This window comes from Salvelinus sp. IW2-2015, unplaced genomic scaffold (assembly GCF_002910315.2).
Source record: "Salvelinus sp. IW2-2015 unplaced genomic scaffold, ASM291031v2 Un_scaffold1909, whole genome shotgun sequence".
NCBI lineage: Eukaryota > Metazoa > Chordata > Actinopteri > Salmoniformes > Salmonidae > Salvelinus > Salvelinus sp. IW2-2015.
Window position 1 is genome coordinate 11,406 of NW_019943269.1, and position 7,404 is coordinate 18,809.

The 7,404-nt window shown below is 40.9% G+C and overlaps 1 long non-coding RNA gene and 1 pseudogene across 1 annotated transcript in view; one reads left to right on the forward strand and one right to left on the reverse strand.

Moving 5' to 3' along the window:
- Positions 1-1,008: 1,008 nt before the first annotated feature.
- LOC112072380 (uncharacterized) overlaps positions 1,009-7,404 on the reverse strand; it is an 8,361-nt gene continuing 1,965 nt past the window's right edge. Inside the window, exon 2 of the long non-coding RNA XR_002894302.2 lies at positions 1,009-1,065. This is a non-coding gene — a long non-coding RNA (uncharacterized lncRNA). The remainder of the gene's footprint in view (positions 1,066-7,404) is intronic.
- LOC112072379 (metalloproteinase inhibitor 2-like) overlaps positions 2,157-7,404 on the forward strand; it is an 11,541-nt pseudogene continuing 6,293 nt past the window's right edge.

The following is a 7,404-nucleotide window of genomic DNA, read 5'->3' on the forward strand; positions in this document are numbered from 1 at the left end:
ATTTCCAGGGTCACACCACACGGGCTGAAGAGGAATGAAGAGGCGTGGAAAACCGGTCAGGACCTTTGAACATCTAGCCAATCACAAGGAGAGAACAAAGGATCTGTCAAACATCTACATATACAGTTTTGAACCTAACCGACTGCAGCTCTCAGGCACTGGCAGTCTTCCTAATTCCTTCCCTATATCCCTCAGCCTGATGTTTGCAGATCAAAAAATATTGCTTCATCTAACCTTCATTTTTATCAGGGTGTAATTTTTTTTTTTAGATCCCCGAATTTCAGAAACGCACACAAAATGTAACAGAACAGTCAAAATCAATTCTGATCGCCTAAAGGCAAATAAACGTCACATTTAGAACATTTTGAAGATTATTCCACAAATAAAGTAAAATATTTCAGCAGATTCAGCCAACTCAGTAGCGACCAATGGAATATCCAGAGTTAAACATCCTGTCTGAGACAGGCTGTAACTATAATGTCTAAGGTGGGTAATAATGTTAGGTACAGTGAGAGTTTTAGTAAAGGGCTTTAAAAATAAAAATCTGCAATTTATCCACCAACGTGACAAAGAGCCAGCCAACTTCCTGGTAGAGAACAGTGATGAGAACCAAACCCCATCACAGTAATAAGTACGTAGATCAGTGATGAGAACCAACCCCATCACCAGTAATAAAGTGCATTATGATGAACTCATTTAAGCTTTGATGAAATGGCAGCTGCAGTCATAGATGATGTCACCATAGTCTAGGACTGGTAGGAACGTCAACTGAATAATGTGCTTTCCAGCAAGAGGCATGAGCCATTTCTACAGAAGCTCCTTTTCATATGGTGGAGCTCCACAACTACACTGTTTAAGCCAACCCAGATCTGCAAACACTGAAGGGATGGAGCCCAGGGGAAAGGAGAGAACTGGGACCAGCTGTCAGACTGGGGTTCAGGGGGCTTCAATGTTCAGTGCAGGAAGGAACAACCACTTTAAAAAAGTGATCATACCTTGATCTGTTGATGTCATACTTGGTGTTACCAGACACAACTTCCACTCCAACCACCTTTGCCCTGATCACTGGAAGAGAGAAAATGGTTTAACTGACATCTATTTTCCTTTTAATGATCAGTTAGACCTGACAATTTAGGGTGTTATGAGATTTAGAGAAGTAGAATGCGACACAGACCCAAGATATTACAGTCTTAAAAATGTTTGCGCATAAGTTCACCTGTTTGGGCTAAACAGACAGTCCATTTTCCCTCCAGATCCTAGATTCTAGCTCTGGTCGTCTGCTTTTAATTCAACAGCCTGGTTTAACTATGCTGCCCTGCTGGTCTGCAGATGTTCAGGTGCCAACCAGGTGCTGGTAGGAGACTGAGGCACATGAGCGTCATCAGCTGTAATCAGAGGGGAATATTCCTGGCCTGCTGAGGGCACCATCACAGGTGACAGCTCTTTTTCCGTTCCTTCCCATATGCAAAAAATGTCGTAAATATATCGATACCACTTCAGGACTTTATTCAAAAGTTGATTTTCGTTTTCATTATTAACAAAACGTATTAATTATTAACATAAAAAGACCCACATAGAGGTTAGCATAGCTTGGAGCGAATGTGGAGCCCATCGATGTTCCATTCGTTTGGAGGTAGTATTCATCATCAAACCTCACTCATAAAATAACAAATGTACAAAAGTAGCCCACTTAGCGGGGAGTGGGGCATCTTCTTGTTGTACACGGTGCTCAGGAGCATGCTAGTTTTCTGTTCTACCTGATAATGAATTGCATCCACCTGGTGTCCCTGATCAAAATCAGTCCCTGATTAAAGAGGAAGAATTTAAAAAAATGCAGTGGCACTGGATTCACGTCGAGGTCCAGAGTTGAGTTTGAGGGGCCTAGGGAAAGTGAACTGACCTGAGCAGTCGTTGAGCCTGCTTTAAAGTTTCCCCAGGTGTTTAAAAAAAAAAGGAATTAAAATAGGGCATATCCTAAAACGGATATTTCTGGTTCATCACCATTGTTTAGGCGAAAGACAGACAATTTATGGAATTTATGGCAACCGGGCAAGTTGAGCCTGCTCTGTGGATGTCCTGTTAAACAGGGTCTTTTTTTCCAATGCAGTTGCTATGGTTCTGGATTAATAGAACGCTCAGCCTACCACTGGCTTGGTTCTGACTGTGGGAGGAGCTCACAGCCGGCAATAAAACGGGCTGATTAACAGCGAAGGGAAAACAGATTTCTAGGTGTTAGTCTGTCTGGGAACATATTTGAATGTTCTAGTGTAGTTTACAATACGACTGTTCTTTAGCTTCTGGAATAAACATTTTATCTTACGCTATAGATATATTTTCCAAAATGACTTGGTCCGTAAGCAGTTGTTTCATCACTCTGGTCGTTTTGTTCCTTTGGCGGATCGAAGACATTGCAGAAGCTTGCAAATGCGCTCCTGTGCATCTTCAACAGGCTTTTTGCAGCGCAGACGTCGGTAAGGCAACTTTGGCAATATTTCTGACTTCTCAGGTTCTCAACTCCGGTCCTCGAGTTACTCCAACNAGAGAACAGAAGATTCCACAACAAAAAATGAATGCCTAAGCAAATTAATTTCCATGTGTCCTATCTGTGCTTAGAGTTGAAAACAGTCAACCCAAACTAAGCTAGCAGTATTATTAAAAGTCTTATTTGAAACATGTTCTCAGAATGTTATTGAATTATCTTCAAATAACCTATCATTTCTGTTTTCAGGACATTAATAAAACTTCCCAGGAAAACTTTCAGGGAACCATAGTAAAACRTTCTCAGAACCTCCCTGCAACCTAAAAATAAATGTTCCCGGAACAGGTGAAGTTCTCACTTCAGCTCTCAGGATGTTTAAAAAAACAATACGTTTTACCAGTCAGGAAGCTGATGGCTTGTTCCCCCAGACCAAATGTGCTAGCTGGGAGGCTTTCAAACAGCACTTCACACAAACAGATTGTATTTTTGGTGCGCATAGAACGGTGTCATGAGTGCATTCAAATGTATGTTCTGTTGCTATTTTTCTTCACAATATGATGCAGATAGGCTCATTGTGTTTAGGACAACCCAGGCTAAAACGTATGTCATCCTTGTAACTGTGGATAAAAAATAGAGATCATAAACATTGATACTGTAAATTACATGCATTTTTAAATATAGAAATGTGTGTGGTTTGCTTGTATGACATCAAAGTGGTAATTATTATAATCCTTAATGTCGTATCTTTCATAACACATCGACTCCTCTCAATTTAACGCATTTCCCTCACTCAGACAACAACAAATGTGCAAAAGTATCCCAAATAGCGGGAGGGAAGGTGTTATCTTCTTGTCTATTGTGGTGCTCAAGTTTATAACGGCTGTCAGTCAAAACCCCTACCAGTGCTGTGAACTGGAGAACCTGAGCTCTTATGTCATGTATAGCGTGTTACTGTACAGCCAATTTAGGCGCTTATCAACAACAATCTGCCATTTTCATCTCATATATGGGATGACAGGGGCAAGTGAACTGAGCAGTTGGGCAAGTTGAGCCTGCTCTGAAATTTCCCCAGGTGTTTTTATTTTTAAAACTGAAAACAACAAAACTTGAAGGAATTCCAGTAGGCTTAGACCATTTTTTTATTGAACCTTTATTTAACTAGGTACATTCTTATTTACAATGACGGCATACCCTTCCAAATCCGGACGCTGGGCCAATTGTTCGCCGCCCTATGGGACTCTCAATCACAGGGTCTGTAGTGACGCCTCTAGCCCTGAGATGCAGTGCATTAGATCGCTCGGGAGCCCCCAAAAAACTAAAACCGAGCTTTCAGTTTCATTCCCAATTTATGGCATTTATGGCAGCCGGGCATGTTGAGCCTGGTCTGTGGTTGTCCCATTAGGCCGATGATTTTTTTAAACTGAATGGTTGCTGTTCTGGATTAATAGTATCCGCAGTTCTGACTGGGGGAGGAGCTCACAGCCTGTAATAAAAATCGGATGATTACATTGAGGGGAAAACATTTCGAAGAGGTATCCATCGGTCTGGGAACAGTCTCGAAGGGAAATAGGTTCTAGTGTAGTTTACGCCTCACGTTTTCATTAGTCAAATCCTTTTGTGATATTTGGCAACCCCGTAATTCGATTCCAAATGACTCGGTATGTAAGCAGTTGTTTCATTACTCTGCTCGTTCTGTTCCTTTGGCGGGTCGAAGACATCGCAGAGGCTTGCAGATGCACCCCATGATCCGCACTGTTTATAGTAGAATTTTAGGCAGTACCCTTGTTGATAATTTGGCCTCCCAAACCTGATCCTAACAGCAGACCACTGTGTTTGGCTTCTGGGAGAGGGGGCAAGGCACCCATTTTATGCTGTTTAAACAATATGTTGGTCAGGAGTGCCTTTCTCAATTGGTAGGCGGTGTAATGTTATGCTTACGACTATGACACACTGCATTAAATCAAGTGGCAAAATATATTCCGCACACAGGCGAAATCACCGCCCTTTCAACCCACCACAAGAGTTTTTGGGTCTATGGTAATCTTTCCACTCCCCAATTAGTGTGTGAATAGAAATGATGTGTATTGTGCCGGTGGGCGAACAACATAACCTCTCCCCCTGAGGGGGTTATCCCTCCACCAATCACCTCTATTTTGATTATAGGAGGCGCGAAACGGTAGGCTAATTATTAACTATATGCCCTCCGAAGAGATGAATCCGAAGCAAAGAAAGCGGGGAAAAAGGGGAGAAGAAGTATAGGCGAATAATAAAATAAGGGTGGAGTCAAACATAGTAAAATTACCCCACTCTCTTCACCCTTTTTATATTGTTTACATGCTATGTTGATGTAAATTCCGCACCAGCACCAAAATGAGATGACAAAACCTGACCAGAAGGGGCATCCTCACACAATTTCCTGGATAGGACTAGGCGCGGACTAATGTTAGCCAGAGGGATACTCCCTCATAAGAGGGCTCTCGTTTATCATCACCAAGAGCAGTTATGACACCTAATTGAGCTATTTGCTTGTTTTGATTTGCTCTGAGATCAACATGTCTGCCAGTTCCGTGGGACAAATATCAACAAAGAAAAACTTATTCACACGAGCCCCATGAACAGAGGAATGAGAGATCAAGAACAATTCAGTCAGATCCTAAAACTACCACTACTAAAGAAAACGAAGAGGCGCACCAATTGTTGCGCTAGAGCAAATGGGGAAAAAATGGATAGGACTACATACATATGCCAACCTAAGGACGCAGGGGCCCGCTACATTTTTGAGAGGTCGGTCCACCACCCAGTATCTGGTGGCGGGACGGCCCAAAAGCATGATGCCATATCCCTCTATTCCCACGTCCATGTCGAAAACCTCCTCCGAGATACAACGGCCATCACATATAATCCACTATTTTATCACCCTCCGCACCCGTTTTTTACGCCTCCGAGTTACCTATTAATGTTTGTAAATGGTAATCAAATGCACAATACGATTAGAATAAATAGATTATATGGATTTATAATTACATTGTTAAGATATTTATTTATAAATGTACAAAAAGCTGGAGCCATCCAACAAACATAGTACAATAGTTTAATATTCGTGAGACTATTCTTCTCACATAGTTAATCTAGAGTCATTTGGGAGAGGGTAAGCCCCCCCAAAGGGGGGTACTACTCCACATGCAGTATAGATAGGAAAATCCAAGGAAATCTATTGTAATTTAGTATATGTTTTATTATTTAACACACCGCTTACAAGATTGATTGTATTTTGTATATTAAAACAAATAAATAAGCGCAGGTCCTCGTCCACTGGGAAGATTATAATGGGATATTAATTTCCCACCGAGCAAACAATTTCTGTACTTACGGCGTTCATATAAATTAATTTTTATCAAGTATATTCCTCTAATTAATAAATGTTACATAACTCATTAATGTAACTGTTTGTCCACTTGTTTTGTGGTTTACTTGTAGTTCTGGTTGTCCTGGAAAGAAAAATGGTAAAACACTAAGGCAAAATGTCTGGGCTGGACATGCAAGATAAATGAAGAGCTGATCTTGGCTGGGGTCTCAGGACTGATAGGGTTAACCAGTGCTGGCAATTGAACTTGGGAAACGTAGTGAGAACCGCACTCTGTGAAGAGATACTCCTTGTTGATTTCTAGAATCACACACGCACAGAATGGTGTCAGTGAAGATGGCGTGAATACACTGGTCAACACCATTGAACAGCTAGCAATCACAAGAGAAAAGGAAGATCTGTCACCAGCTACATATTTAGTTTGGAACCTCACTAACTACAGCACTCGGACGGCACTGGCAGTCTTTACCCTTTAATGTCAACATATCTGTAATGTGCAAGATCTATTTTTACAGTGAGCCCTGAATATAAATAACTCATAAATAAAACAAAAGAACCAAAAATAGAAACACAGAAAAAATGAGACCAGCTTTCGCTTTTTTTTATATCTCGCTAAAAGGCACCAATCTCCTAAAAGGCAACCAAAATGTAAATATTTTAACATAACCCGGTGCAAAAAATATAGACTAAAAGATGGTTACCTAACTCCATAAGGAAGGTCCAGTTACCACACCCAGTCTCAGGGATGGCTAACTTTATGTCTTAATAATGATGTAAGGCAGTCAAAGTAAAAGGGCCAACCAACTATCTGGAGAGAATGTAATGATGGCTTTAATGAAGTAGCAGCTGAGTTCATATAGAGGACGTCACCATAGTCTAGGACCAGTAGGAAGAACGACTGAATAATTACATTACTATTTAGAGGCATTTTTATAAAACACCCACTTAATAAAAAGGAGATCATACCTTGATCTGTTGGATGTCATACTTGATGTCGTTAGACACCGCTTTCTTCCAACCACCTTCGCCCTGATCACTAGAAGAGGGAGACATGGTTTAACTAACTTATAGAAATCTATTCGTATACTGGTCAGTCACACTGATGGTTTAAGGGTGATATGGAGAGAGAACAGTGTAGAATGCTTCTTTAACCTGTCTCCTCTCCTTAATCTACACTGATTGAAGAGGATTAACAGGTGACATCAAATAAGGGATCATAGTTTACAGCTGGCCAGTCCATGTCATGCAAAGAGCAGGTATCCTTAATGTTCTGTAAACACATACATCTCAAATAATAACCTCTCCAGGAACAGGGTTGGAGAGTCCTGGCTGTAAACCATCTTACTGTCGCCTACTTAATTATGTAAATAACTGTGAGAAGATGTAAATTGGCTTAATGATCATGTCCTAATCATTTATACTACGACCACAGACAATCCATAAAATGTTTTCAGTGCGTATTGATAGCTCTCAACTTGAAGAAACGCTAAAAAGTAAAAGTTTGCCAAATTGCCTTACCAACTTCTGCATTGCAAAAAGCCTGTTGAGGGTGCTGAGGTCT